This window comes from Prionailurus viverrinus, chromosome B2 (genome assembly GCF_022837055.1).
Source record: "Prionailurus viverrinus isolate Anna chromosome B2, UM_Priviv_1.0, whole genome shotgun sequence".
Taxonomy (NCBI): domain Eukaryota; kingdom Metazoa; phylum Chordata; class Mammalia; order Carnivora; family Felidae; genus Prionailurus; species Prionailurus viverrinus.
The window spans coordinates 123,586,632-123,601,921 of NC_062565.1; the positions used below are offsets into that span (position 1 = coordinate 123,586,632).

Below are 15,290 nucleotides of genomic sequence, written 5' to 3' on the forward strand. Positions count from 1 at the left end.
AAGTGCCTACCATCTTAACAGAAACAGTAAAAGGAAACCAGACTAAAACAGACATCTTAAGAATTCTGCTTTCTGCATAATTTCAGAATTATTCAGATTTTCCCATTCACCCTTAAGATGTACCCAAGAGATAAGTACTTGACCATTAAGGGAACACAGTGACCCAACTGATCACAGTGAAAACCATGCCTGTCTGTCATTGACGCAACACAGAACAGGAAGAATAGTCAGTGCGGTTGTCCAAGAAAGGAGCCCAGGGCAGCGAGGTAGCACCACCCAGGGATCCTCCCTAAGGCTTCAGGGTCTCCTCTGCTTCGAATCCTGCAGGAAATGGGACCCCCAGCCACCAACTCCATGGAGCAAGGGCAGTGGGGAGGATAAGGAAATGCAGAATGGAGGACATATGCCTGGTTGGGAAACAGGTGGGGTGTTTTGAAGGTCATTTTGCAGGAAGGTCAAGGAAACAAGATGTGGGCAGAGGCTGACTGGTGTCTTTTATCTTTCATAGATCGCCACAGGATAGGGAAGCAGCCTCTGCATTATGCAAATGTATAGGCATTATGCAAATTTATAGGCAGTGTATATAAGTCCAGATGTTGAAAAACAGTGCAGACTCTAATTTGCCCTTCCACACCAGAATAAACCCACTTTGTGGTGTGGTATAAAATCTAGCCACATTTAATTCAACATAGCAATAAGAATAATGAACCATTTATTCAACAATCTATTGCTCATTTCTTGTTGCAAAAACAAATGCAATTAAGAACATATTTGATAATGCATATCAGAGTCTCATGTTTCATCCTTATTCATTCTGTTGACAGAAACAATTCAATTAAGATTTGCTTTTTCTCTGTATTTCATACAGATTAAACAAAAAGTTACGACTTGGTGGCTACCATAGACTGCATGGAGAATTTTAAGTTTAGGGGGAGCTCATTCAAGCAACAATGAACAGTGACTGAGTCATTTTCTGATTACTTCATTTCTGCATAATGAAGAAAAATGAAAAATTTATGGCCATGATAGAAAAGGATAGTCAACCAAAAGACAAAGAAATTTGTCCAATACTGAGATAATACAAACCCAAAACAAAGACACTGGTTTTATAAATACAATTCAGTATTGTCTACAGTTACATGATCCATGGGAACTGAATCCACCAGAAACACTACTCCTCATCTTTAACTATATCATGAAAGCAGAAGAATGGAATAGACACACATAGTTATTTATTAATACTTTATACTCCATCAATGTCCAAAAGGAAGTTGCAAAAGTTACACTGAAACGTCAAAGTGAGCATCAAAAATACTGACCAACCATAAATTTTCACCAAAAAAAAAAAAAGATCCAGTTTTTATGTATTAAATCACATATGGAAGGAACAGCATAAATGTTACCTAAATAAGAGCAAAAGATAATTCTGTCAAAACAAGTTACCAAAATATTTTTAAGGGATCAGGAGTGGGCAGCTTGTTTGCCTCTGAAGAGCTCTCATCACAAACCATTGTGCTCTGAGCTTAAAGAACCCTAGATGGTCTCCAATTAAATGGAGCTGGAGTTATTTGGTCTTTGACACTTGGCAGGGTGCAGTGCTGTGATAATGCTCTATTTGAGAAACCTGAGGGCAGGGGCCATGCCTTTCATCCTTAGGATCTCCAACTTCAGCGTTTAGCTCGCTATCTGGCACATATGTGACACTGAACAAATGCTTGAAGGGGATGAGAGATGGCTGGAGGGTGGGTGGTGTACCCCGACCAAATTGTGGCAACAGCCCAGAAAGGGAAAGCATTCTTGACGAGTAAAAAGAAAAAGTATACACGTGTTCATTTTTGATGGCTGCTAAGATTATAGACAAAAGGTGACCAAAAGGATTGCCAGATTACAGTCATACTCACTCTGTGTCAGGAAAAAACCCAGAAAATACTTAATGTAATTCTAGCCTGGTTTTGATGTGACCTCAGGCAAGCCTCAAAATCAAATGACTGCTTTTGCAGCCATATAATAGAAAGGTCTGCCCAGTATCACTTCTAGTGGGTATTCTGGGAATTGGAGCGACAAACTCCAAATACAACAGAATATTGCCTGGACTGCATGGGAAGAAGCAGGAAAACATTACAGCCTCTGTTGGAAATATCAGAAAGGTTACAAAACAAGCATTTCAGCTTGAAGGCATCTGTAAACCCCAACATTTTCCCAAAGCAACAGATGTAATCGATCTGTTTTGATAATCTGCTAAAAAGACAAACATCCATTCTAGCTGAAATGAAGAAAACCACTGTTTAGAAAAGCACACGTCCCATATGTTTTTTTGTGTAGACTATTGGGAATCACTTCTTCAGCTGTTTTGTTTACCACTAAAAGCAGCTACTTGATTCACGGTACAAACTCCTGATACAGTGGGCTGACTGGAACAAACGTGACATCCTTTAAAATCCAACTGAAAACACTTTGATCTAAAAACAAATAAATAAAACAAACAAAATCCTTCCTTCAGCCAGATGGCAACATTATAAATAGAACAGAAAAGGCAGCATCTTCCACCTGCATTAATATGAACCAGATTAAAAGGCAAGCCTCTTCATCCCCATGGGTGATGTACCTTCCTGGTGATTTATCACCAGATGCTAGCTGCTGCACAAATTATCTCTTTCTCTGCTCTATAATACAAGTAATGTTTATGACTAAGCAAAGATGGGGGCAAAGTACAGAAAAGAGGAGGAAAGCCTAACCATATTAAAAGTTTCCTAGTTACACTGAGAAATAGAAAATTAGCTATAGTCTCTGTAATTTACCAAGTTTCAACAGCTGGATAGGGAGTTTATCAAATTAGACCCAATTCAATTAAATCCAATGTGTAATTAAAAGCAACTATTTAAATAACTTGGAGAAAAACAATTACTACTCAACTTCATTACTCTGCTTAATTAAAGTAACCAACTGAAAGAAGATCCTTTTACTTTTAGCAGGATAATGATTTAAGAAGAAAACTAAAATTGCTGATGCCAACAGTTTACAAATGATTACTACAGGCCACAAAATAGAAAAGCTTTCATACTTAAATACAAAATAAAATTATCAAGGTAGAAGATGTATATATAGTTCTCTGAATCCCAAATAAATAACACAGTTTTAAACATTAGTTTTGCAAAGAAATGTGAATGTAATTTTAATCCTGTACTATTGAGTTTAATCTGTGAAAAAAACCACATATACAAGACTGCAGAATATCAATAATTAACTCCTCCTCCTCTGCACAACAGTAAAATACTTAACCCTAAATTTCCTATGCAAACTCAGAAAAATGCAATAGGAATGAGTGATAACTGATGAAAGGTTAAGGTTATTCCAATTCATTTCAGGTAACAGGAGAACATTTAACCTCCTGTTAAATTGTTTAAAATTATGCGCCAACCCATGGGGCATCTGGTGGCTCAGTTGTTGGAGCGTCCGACTTTAGCTCAGGTCATGAGCTCATGGTTCATGAGTTCAAGCCCCACGTCGGGCTCTGTGCTGACAGCTCGGGGCATGGAGTCTGCTTCAGATTCTGTGTCTTCCTCTCTCTCTGCCCCTTCCCTGCTCATGCTCCCCTGCTCATGTCTCTCTCTCAAAAATGAATAAACATAAAATTTTATTTTTCAATTATGGGCCAATCTAGTCTCCCACCGCTGTCACTTCTACATCTGCCTCCTCTCGTGTTTTCCTCTCTTGTTGGAACATCAGCCTTGCCATCTCTTCAACAGTTTAAATGCAATCCATCTTTTTTCTTTCTTCTTCTTTTTAATATCTTTTTTAAAAGGTTTATTTATTTTGAGAGAGAGAGAGAAAGAGAGAAAATGAGCAGGAGAGGGGCGGAGAAAGGGAGAGAGAGAGAATCCCAGTGCAGAGCCCAATGCGGGCTCGAACTCACAAACCATGAGATCGTGGCCTGAGCCGAAACCAAAAGTCAGAGGCTTAACAGAATGAGCCACCCAGGTGCCCCAGCTTTTATTTTTTAGCGAAGTTTTAGGTTCACACCAAATTGGGTGGAGAGTTCAGAATTCCCATATGCCCCCTGCCTCCACATATGCACAACCTCCCCCATTAGCAACAATATACTGCACTACGGTGGTACATTTGTTTCCATCAATGAACCTATACTGACATATCATTATCACCCAAAGCCCACAGTTCACAGAGCTCACTCTGGGTGTTGTTTTGGGATCTGACAAACATAGAATGTCACGCATTCACCATTACAGCCTGGTAGAGAGTCCAATCCATTTCCCATAGCCCTGCTCAGGTCTCTTTCTCATGAAATCTTTGAAGCTATTCCTACCTCCAACACTTTTCTTTCTCTGACTTCTACTGAGCTCCCAAGTCTGCCTCACACTGCCTGGCACTTGATTTCATTCCATCTTATGTTGTTTTTAGAATGTATGCTTCCAAAAGTTCCCAACACTGCTCATCTCACAGGATGCAAAGCAAAAAATGTGCTTTAGAGTAAAAAACCAAACCCAAACAAAAACACACCTGGGGAAAGGCTTGCTGCATTTCTCTCTTGGAAAGTCATACTGTCAATTTGCATAGGGAAGGCTCTGGGCCATTCCATGCCTGTTACCTAATAAATGTCTACCCAGCACTTTTTTCTTTTTTTCTTTTTTAATTTTTTTTTCAACGTTTATTTATTTTTGGGACAGAGAGAGACAGAGCATGAACGGGGGAGGGGCAGAGAGAGAGGGAGACACAGAATCGGAAACAGGCTCCAGGCTCCGAGCCATCAGCCCAGAGCCCGATGCGGGGCTTGAACTCACGGACCGCGAGATCGTGACCTGGCTGAAGTCGGACGCTTAACCGACTGCGCCACCCAGGCGCCCCAACTTTTTTTCTAACAGAACCCTGACTGACCACGACACAGCTCTGGCCAAGAAGTTGAACCCTGCAATTGTTAGGTGGAGTTTCTGAGAATGCTCCTTAAAGGGGACGTGCACTCAAGTGGCATGGCTCCCCACTCTCCCTTTTCTTCCTGTCTTGAAGATGGGTGTGATGTTCAAGGTAGACAGCTGCCTCGTAACCAGAAGGTAAGGCGAGGGGGAAGCTAAGGCAATAACGGAGACCTGGCCCGGACATCTCTGAACTACTGTACTCTTTACTTCCCATATTTCCTGCAGGTAAGAAAAAAGAAAGCTCCTAACTTATTTAAACCACTTTTTATTCAGTACTCACAATTAAAAGCAATCTCTAAACTGACAAGAGTTTCCACTAACTACAGAATGAAGTCCAAGCATGCACCAAAATTTGGCCCCAGTCTATCCTTCTAGTTTCTACTTCCTCCAGTCTGCAAAGCGCAACACCTCAATCCTAGGCGCTGAGGGCTGGAGGCGAGATTCCGGATGGGATTTTGAGGCAGGTGAGACTCAGAAAAGGCAGAGGATTTGATGTTAAGTGGGGGGACAGGGGCAATAAAAGGCTCTAAGAACATTGTGTGAATTACTTAGGAAAAACCAACACGCACAAAACGAGGTGGTGGTTAGATGATAAGAGTATCTCCTATGTTGTGTCTTAGAAAACGGCTTGTCATTCGAGGCATTCATAAGTGGGCTGGACACACTGTGGGACTCTGTACGTACTTCCTATTTTCCCCTTCACTTGGTACATCATGGATCTTATGTATTCTAATTTCTTCCAGAAGAAAGCAAAACAGGTGCTGGTTCATCATATTAAAGCAGATCAGCATTTAGTTTTGAAAGTAGCAGGAGGAGCAAAAATTAGGGCAAAAAAAAAAAAAAAAGTAAAAGACGCCAGAGCAGAGTTGCAATAACCTCATCTGTTTTTTTTTTTTAATTTTTTTTTTCAACGTTTATTTATTTTTGCGACAGAGAGAGACAGAGCATGAACGGGGGAGGGGCAGAGAGAGAGGGAGACACAGAATCGGAAACAGGCTCCAGGCTCTAAGCCATCAGCCCAGAGCCCGATGCGGGGCTCGAACTCTCGGACCGCGAGATCGTGACCTGGCTGAAGTCGGACGCCTAACCGACTGCGCCACCCAGGCGCCCCTCAATAACCTCATCTGTAATAGAAAGCAGCTCCAAACAACTTGGGAGACAGTGGATTTCTGAGCAGAATGTGAAGGGTTCCCAGAGCACCCCTGGTCATCCAGAACAACTCTTGCCAGCATCCTAAGGCCCTATGTGCAACTCCTCCTGACCACAACAGACTCGCGGATGGGTTACAGTAGGGCTGCATTAGCTTCTCTGTCAGCCCTTTATAAATGTAACCTCAGATGCTGACGAAAATAATAAAAATTCCAATTGATTTAGCTTAATTTTATTTAAAAAATAATTGATGAGCTTTTTGATACTACAGAAAGACTATGAAGACAAAAATTGCAAGGCCCATAATCCCATCACCTGGATAACCCATTTTTTTAAACTTAAAAAAGAAATGCCTATCACAAGGTTAGGAAATGCAAATGGTACATGCAGCTGTAAAAGAAAAAGAGGAAGCCCCTCCCTCCCTCTTTTCTTTCTGGGAAAAAAGTTTCTGTGTTCACGCAGATGTGCTTTCTGTTTATTCAAATCGTCATGCTGCGTAGTCTTCTGTCCCTTTCTTTTCTGTCGATAACTTTACTCAGCCTACTTTTCCAGTTGTTAACTGCACTGCATTTTGCCATTTCCAGTACATGCCTACAGTCATCAGTTATCTTTGTCTCCCCTTCTCTCTAACTTTGAAGTTCTCTGAATCTTCATCCATTTGTGAAACCATCGTCCTGACTGAGTGCTATTTATCTTCCTCTATTAACACTAGCACCTGGTCCCTTGCCCCCGGAGTTGCTGTATTAATCTCCCACAATTTAAGCCTCTTTGCTTCTGCAGGTCTGGACACCACCGAGAAGGTGACCACTTCCAAGGAGGAGGACTACAAAAAAAAAAAAAAAATCTCCAAGGCGGCTTTACCTCTCTGGGAGAGGCAGGGATGGGGTCTGCGAGGAGCCCTATTAGGGCTGAATCAGAAACTTAAAAACTAGGTTTTATGTGGATTTGCTTACCACTTCTTCCCCTCTCAGTTTTGCAAACCAAACCTGGATCCGTTCAAGCAGCGGCTTCTGCCAACTCTGATAGATGCTGTGGGCTGGGCTGGGATTGAATTGCTTCTCTGGCACCTTCTCTGTCTAGGAAATGGAGCAGTGCAGCAAAGGGGTAGAGCGCTGCCTGGCCGCCCAGGGCCCACTTCAAAGCCAGAATTACAGACTGCTGGGCCAGGGAGCGCGGAGAAGGGCAGAGTGCCAAAGCTCTTCCTCCCTCTGAGCCTCAGCCGGTGGGGACAGGCTGGGGATGAAGGCTGAAGGCACCTGCATGGAGGACAGTGTGGACTCCCACCTAGGGGGCTCCACGCAGATGCTATGTTAGGACTCACACTGCCAGCGACTTTTTGGGGTATGTGGTTTGTGGATCCATTCGCATCCATGAAATAATTATGACTCTCATCCTGGAGTGCACAGAAATGTGATGAAGCCAGGACTTTGGTTTGCTCAGAGTAACCAGGGACTCCCACCAGGACAAGGGACTTAGATGACCAAGCATTTCTTCAGTCCTCTGCAGGAAAGAAAAGGCGAGATTTAAAGCATGGTGTTCTTCTCTCGTCGTTATTATCTTTTTACTGGACCTGGCTTTTTATTTGTTGGATTTCTTTCATTTGCTAGACTCAAAATGTCCCCAAATGGAGGATCTCAAATTCTGGAACCTATCAAATATCTAAATGTAGTAACTGATGAAAACAAATCCAGCTAAAGGAAAGGACGCCAGCCTGAAAGCCCAGGAGCGGTTTCACGGGGCCCTGCGACGCTCAAAAGCACAAAGACGGCTGTGTGGCAGGCGGCAAAACCTGGCGGGCTGTCAGGCCAGACGGGAAGGCTCTTGACAGGCCGGAGCACTGATGACTCCTAGGTTCATGGGCTGCAGCTAATATGCACATGTTCATTTCAAGTATGCTACGTCCATTTCAGATAAGAGAAGCCAATTACAAATTTGCAATCTGCCTAAGCTACAGGTCCCTCAGATTCATCAAGAGCTAAGCCAAACTAAGCTGATAAACGGACTCCTCTGTTCTAAGTGCCTTGGATGCATTTTCTGTGACCGTCTCTTACTGGACAATCTCCACGCAAGGGTTGGTATCGAGGCCGGTTGGAAAAGCCAGAAGGGAGGTGAGGGCGGCTGAGAGGATAAACCCGTAGTGAAAACAGTCAACAAACGCTAAGTGGAGGAAGGAGCTGCTGTGAGCCAGGCTGCCCTCCTTCCATCCCAGGGAGCACCATACTGGTCACTGGCCTGGCTTGTCTCCACACTCTGTTCTTCATCCAAGAACCTGCTCCTAGACAACCCGTTCTGTTTTCAAAATTCCAGTAGAGTCACTGTCAGAAAGGAAAATATTTGAAGAACTGTCTGGGCTTTCTAAAGAAATGTGAATGAATCTCAGTGCAGTCTCTGGGTGCTCCCTCGAACCTGCCCCTTTTTCTGGTCGTACCGAGAACAGTCCATGAATACCATGGCAATGCAGTTTCTTTTTAGTTTACAGATGAAGTACAAGCCCAAGACTTCCTCAAACCTTGTTGTTATTTTACCTCCTTTGTTTTATAGCATTGAAAAGCCTTAGAAAAAGTGCAAGAGGGTGTGTGCTTTCTGTAAAGAGTGAAGGAGAGAGGAGCTGTGCTAATACTGAGTTTGGTCTCCACGGAGACCAAGGAAGGAGGAAAATGATGAGGATGGGGTAGGAAGCAGAGATTGACAGAGAGCACGAAAATCAGCTTTCGAAACAGAATATGAGCAATTTGAGGATAGATCATTTTACCATTAGTTTAGAATTTTAGAAAGTGTTGAATAATTCTGAGCATATTTGTTTCATGAAGATTCTATGATAGCATTACTACATAACTGATGAAACTAGCTTTTGTGGCTCATCAGGTGCATATGTGGTATTTTAATAATGTGAGCGTATGTTCCAGCCTTCAACCTGCCATCCTGCAAATGAACTTCTGGAACATAACCCATATAGCATAAAGAATTGCTTTTTTGTTTGTTTTTTTAAACACTACAATAGTCTAGCAAATATGTATAAGCTAGGGGTCACAGGTGATTATGTTCTAGAGCTAGTTGAGAAAGGAGGTTCACTTCATAAACAAGTATAATTAGTCATTTAGATTTTTTGAATATCTTGTCTTAGAAACAGTCTTTCGTATGTTTCTCAGTTTAGCACCTCTGGATAGGCTATTCAATTTTCTTTAAGCAGATTTTTTTATAGCAGGCAGGCTGAACTTGACTTTGTAAACAAATATTCAGTAGCAAAAATATGGCAACTACTGATGCTCGAGAGAAACTCCATTTCCATATGCCTAAAAGACAGCCTTCTTCATCGTTGAAAACACTGTGGACAAGCACTTACTCACCTCACAGCAGGAATGGGAAAGATGAAAAAAACAGCTGATGCTGTCTCATTAGTCAGAGTCTTGTTTTACATAAGGAAACATGCACCATCCCTTTTTAAAACTCCGCTAACTTTAAAACACCTTATTCATAAAAAAAATCACATTAAAGTAGTACGTGGACCACACTAAAACTTATGATCTAGGTCTCTGCACTGAACAACCAGTTACATACAATTTTTGATGTATTAATATCTGTCCTCTATAATAAACCATCAGCCTCAGCTCTATGAGCTTTAATAACATGAAGGTGTAACTCAACTACACAGAGAGACAGGAATAAATATGAATGACATCGCTGCGTTAATCTTCATCATCAAGGCTGATTTTTAAGTCCTCTGCCTACACTTGAACTGTGCTGGGCTAGACTAGGTGGGCTCGACAGGTAAGCTTCTGAGAGCTCTGGCATAAGTGATGTTTTACTTCTATATCTGGTCAAGTAATCTCTCTATAGCAAAGAAAAAATGTTTCTGCCATGACCTACACGGTGTCAGAAACATTACTGCCTACAGCAAAAATAATGCAGAAGGTACATTCTATTATGTAGTTTTTCAGCAAAGAACTGCCCCCTTGCCCTGTCCCTTCCTCACTCCACTGGGCGGCTGCCACACTGTCCAGTCTGTGTGGAGGTGTTGCTGCTTCCCATCAGAACGAGACTTCCCACGATGACAGCCCAAGCAGCCCCCCTCATATTCCTCGGAAATTGAACTGGATCAGGTCTGGAGCCCGCTCCATGAGACACCTTGTACTAGCAAGAGCATCCCAGTACTCACCCAGTATGGACAGAATGGGGACTTCCCTACCTCCAACCCAGAGCCCTTGGCCCCACTCCACACACATGCCAGAAGCCAAACAGCTTTATTCCCAAGAACTTAGTGGACATATTGCCGTGTAGCATAATTCTTGTCTGTGGGCAGTTCCCTAAAACTTACTGCCACTTACAGCCATCAGCACAGGTAGTGCCGATGCTGGGGTTATACAAATAACAATACTGAATGGACTCACACCAACTGGAGATTACTTAGCTAAGTTTGCATGCAAGAATGACCACTTTTAGGAATGCAGATGGAATGCAGTCATTTCATTGGGGTCTATGATAAGACACCTGCTAGCAACACATTTCGGTTTCCACTGATCTGGAAATTATTCTAAACCAGCTTGAAAAGTTTGACTCTGATTTCACTCGGAAAAACAAAAACAAAAAGAACAAAAACCTTAGTCCTTTCATAAGACTCAACTTTACACAAAAAGTCTAGGTTGAATATAAAAGCTAGAAACACTATCCTATTACTATGCAATGTTCAAAATATTGATTATAAATCTTTATATCTTGGCTTCAGATTATTATAAACCTTTTCAGATTACTTAAAACCATGCTTCAAACCCTAATTAGAAATGTCCAACTTAGTATGCAGTACTTCTACTCATTCAACTCTTGCCCCACAGGCTCTCAATCTGCTCTCTTGTCTAGCATCAGATTAACTCCGTGAGGAAGGAAAAGGGGCCCGAGGCTAACAAACGAAATAACTCTACAACACCAAATACCACTGAAAACACTCATAATTGATCCTGTAAAACAGGAGAAACACAGAGTGCTCATTATAAAATCCACGTTCTAAGAAGGAAGTGAGACAGAACCACCAGACAGGGAAAAAATATATGAGCAACAGTAATAAAAACAAGAACTGTGAGAGTCATTCATCAAGCCCCATCTATAGAACAGGCACTGTGCCAGAGGCTTTACATACATCCAGTCTAATTCCTAGAGTCACCTTGTAAGGTAGGCAATTAGTGTCCCCATGTTACACTGAGAACACAGAGACAGAGAATAATGAATGGCTGGAATGCGGTAGGAAGCGAGCTTGGTTTGCCTCCAGAAGGCTGATCGTTGAGAGCAGGTCAGACAAACTCACCTGCTGAACAACCTGGAGAATAACTGAGACCTGGTGCTGAGGCCTGAGAGATGGCCAGGGGCTTTATTATTCCTTTTTCTTTAAATCATGCTTCTTTTTTCTTTTTATTTTATGCAGAATTTACTCCCGGGCCATACGTTTTTGTTTCTTCGGTTTCTTCTGGGCAATCTTCTTCTGCTGTGCAACTTCGTCTTCTGGTTTAGGAACAGTCTCTTTTCCAGTGAGGATCATCTCAATGTGTCAAGGAGAGCTCATGTATGGGTTAATCCGACCATGAGCCCCATAAATTCTACACCGCATCTTGGGGGCTTTGTTCACCTGAATGTGCTCAATGACCAGAGAATCTACATCTAAACCCATCTCTCCATTTTAAAGCACGTGCAGTAAAAATACAGCACTCTTTTCAGGCCACTGACTCTATAGGTCCTACCCCACTGTTTGGCCTGGGTACACCAACCACCTCAACCACTGTAGCGACAGAATGGCACACATTATTTCTGCAGAGTGATGTCTTTCAGATTCTTGGTGGCTTTTCAGATATGCATACCCTTGATAGCCTGGGCAGTATCATGTGTGTTCTTAAAGTGGACACGAAGATTTGAACCTCTTGATTTGCATGATTTTGTTGGGTTTTCCGGGTCAAGTGAATAGCGAACCATTTTCAGAGATCACCTCAGGCCACTTTTCGGAAGAGGAAGCCATTATTATTATTATTATTATTATTATTATTATTATTATTATTTTCTGATAAGAGAAAGAAACAAGTGACTTTGTGCTTTTGATGAGCTGTCCTGACTTGACCCTAAGGAGAATTTTCTCATCTCCTTTGTGAAAGTTCAACCATGCACATGTAAGTGCACATAAAGTCACAGTAGTTTTACAATTTCACAATATTTCATGCTAATGAAATCTTGATAATGCCTGTTACTTTTAAAGAGAAATTGGGAGGTCTCTAAGACTACAGAAATAGAAGCTAAGACCTTCAGTGAAATCATAGAAAGTAAGCCACATGGGATGAAATCCTGTTTCTCTTTCTTACCGCTCCCTTCCTTAGATTAACTGGAAGGCATAAAATGGATAAAGAAATAATACTCCTAGCAATCTGATAGATACAAGATAAGTGTTTCAACCAAGTGGCACAAAAACAGACTAGATCAATGGAACAGAATAGAAAACCCAGAAATGGACCCACAAACATATGGCCAACTAATCTTTGACAAAGCAGGAAAGAATATCCAATGGAATAAAGACAGTCTCTTCAGCAAATGGTGCTGGGAAAACTGGTCAGTAACATGTAGAAAAATGAACCTGGACCAGCCTCTTACACCATACACAAAAATAAACTCAAAATGGATTAAAGACCTCAATGTAAGACAGGAAGCCATTGAAATCCTAGAGGAGAAAGCAGACAAAAACCTCTTTGACCTTGGCCACAGCAACTTCTTACTCAACACATCTCCAGAGGCAAGGGAAACAAAAGCAAAAATGAACTATTGGGACCTCAGCAAAATAAAAAGCTTCTGCACAGCGAAGGAAACAATCAGCAAAACTAAAAGGCAACCGACAGAATGGGAGAAGGTATTTGCAAATGACATATAAGATAAAGGGTTAGTATCTAAAATCTATAAAGAACTTCTCAAACTCAACACCCAAAAAGCAAATAATCCCCAGAAGAAATGGGCAAAAGACGTGAATAGACACTTCTCCAAAGAAGACATCCAGATGGCCAACCGACACATGAAGAAATGCTCAACATCACTCATCATCAGGGAAATACAAATCAAGACCACAAGGAGATACCACCTCACACCTGTCAGAATGGCAAACATTAACAACTCAGGCAACAACAGATGTTGGTGAGGATGCGGAGAAAGAGATCTCTTTTGCATTGCCGGTGGGAATGCAAGCTGGTGCAGCCACTCTGGAAAACAGTATGGAGGTTCCTGAAAAAGTTAAAAGTAGAACTACCCTAAGACCCAGCAATTGCACTACTAGGTGCATATCCAAGGGATATAGGTGTGCTGTTTCGAAGGGGCACATGCACCCCAATGTTTACAGCAGCACTACCAACAATAGCCAAAGTATGGAAAGAGCCCAAATGTCCATCGATGGATGAATGTATAAAGAAGATGTGGTATATATATACAATGGAGTACTGCTTGGCAGTAAAAAAAAAAAAATGAAATCTTGCCATTTGCAATTACATGGATGGAACTAGAGGGTATTATTCTAAGCTAAATTAGTCAGTCAGAGAAAGACAAATATCGTACGACTTCACTCACATGAGGACTTTAAGATACAAAACATGAACCTAAGGGAAGGGAAGCAAAAATAATATAAAAACAGGGAGGGGGACAAAACATAAGAGACTCAAATATGGAGAACAAACAGAGGGTTGTGGGAGGCGGGCTGGGCTAAATGGGTAAGGGGAATTAAGAAATCTACTCTCCAAATCATTGTTGCACTATATGCTAACTAACTTGGATGTAAATTAAAAAAATAAATTAAATTAAATGGTTAAAAAAAGAAAACTTCTAGTTATAATTAAACAGACTATTTCTAAAAGAAAAAAAAAAGGTTTCAACCATGCTCTCTGCCAAAATTCAGGCTATAGAATACAGCTGATACATGTAGCTCAGTCTTACATCATACTGATTTGTATTTTGTCAAAGGGAGACACATTAATTTTATGTTCAACTGCACCATTAAACAGTGTAAGACCTAAAACTGTGTGCACGATGTATAAAACCTTTAGGATGCACCCAGGGGCCCCAGGTCCATGCTGTTTCTATTTCCTAGGAATTGAAAGTAACACAAGTCTTAGGGCGCCTGAGTGGCTCAGTTGGTTACGCATCTGACTCTTGATTTAAGGTCAGGTCATGACCTTTTGGTTGGGTTCATGAGATTGAGCCTCGTGTTGGGCTCTGAGCTGACAGCAGGGAGACTGCTTGGAATTCTCTCACACTCTCTCTGCCTGTCCCCTGCTCATGCGCGTGCGCTGTCAAAATAAATACACTTAAAAAAAAAAGTAACACGAGTCCATGGCCACTGCTTTTTTTCACTTTTCAAAAGGAAACGCAACTGCTTTCAGATCCTCTGTATTTCGCTTCCCACTAAATTCACTGGGCTATCATAAGAAACTGCTATTTTCAAGTTCAGAATTAAGCTAGGATTATATTAATAACTGAGTAGACATAAGTGACAATTTCTTTTTCAAAACAGTACAGGCCTGGCAAAAAGGAAATCTTGGTAAGATAGTTAATAAGATGGCAAGTTTGAGAGTCTGGAGCTGACATACAGACATACCTAGGGAGTGGCGAGCTTAGTGGTCAGCTTCGTGCCTGTTCTCGCTCCAGCTATGACGAGTAATCTCGGGCTGATGGCCAATCGAACACTGTTAGACTCAGCTTGGACTCAGTTTAATACAATGAGCTGGTCGGGCTGGGCAGGTTACCTTGGTTGGCTTAGGCAGCAACTCAAAGGCCAAAGCATGATCCCTGTGCTGCCAGGTCAGGGCAGGATTACAGACAATAATAGGTGAGAGGTGGGAGCTGGAGGCTATGTATGTAATTACTCAGCAAAATATTTAATGAGCAGCCACCGTTCCAGCCATAATAACACAAAGATAATGGTACTGAGATTAAAGTCTCCTAAGGGACACAGAAACAGATAATTAAAATACAGTGTGGTAAGTACCATGACAGAGGTATGTGTGAGGTTTTGTGGAGGCACAGAGAAAGGCAGGGCAGGCTTCCTGGAGGAGGGGATGCCTGACCTGACTCTAAAGAGTACACCTGTGGATGGGGGGCAGGGGGAGGGCATTTCTGGACAAGGAGAAGGCACGGTAATCCAAAGCAGGAAGTAGTTTATCTGACACAGGCAAAACGGCAGAGATGGACATCAACTTGCAATTGTGA

The 15,290-nt window shown here is 41.9% G+C and overlaps 1 protein-coding gene and 1 pseudogene across 6 annotated transcripts in view; both read right to left on the bottom strand.

Annotated features, from left to right (window-relative positions):
• MAP7 (microtubule associated protein 7) overlaps positions 1-15,290 on the bottom strand; it is a 178,237-nt gene that overhangs the window by 71,752 nt on the left and 91,195 nt on the right. The window lies entirely within an intron of this gene.
• LOC125165208 (60S ribosomal protein L17-like) lies at positions 11,494-12,046 on the bottom strand (annotated as a pseudogene).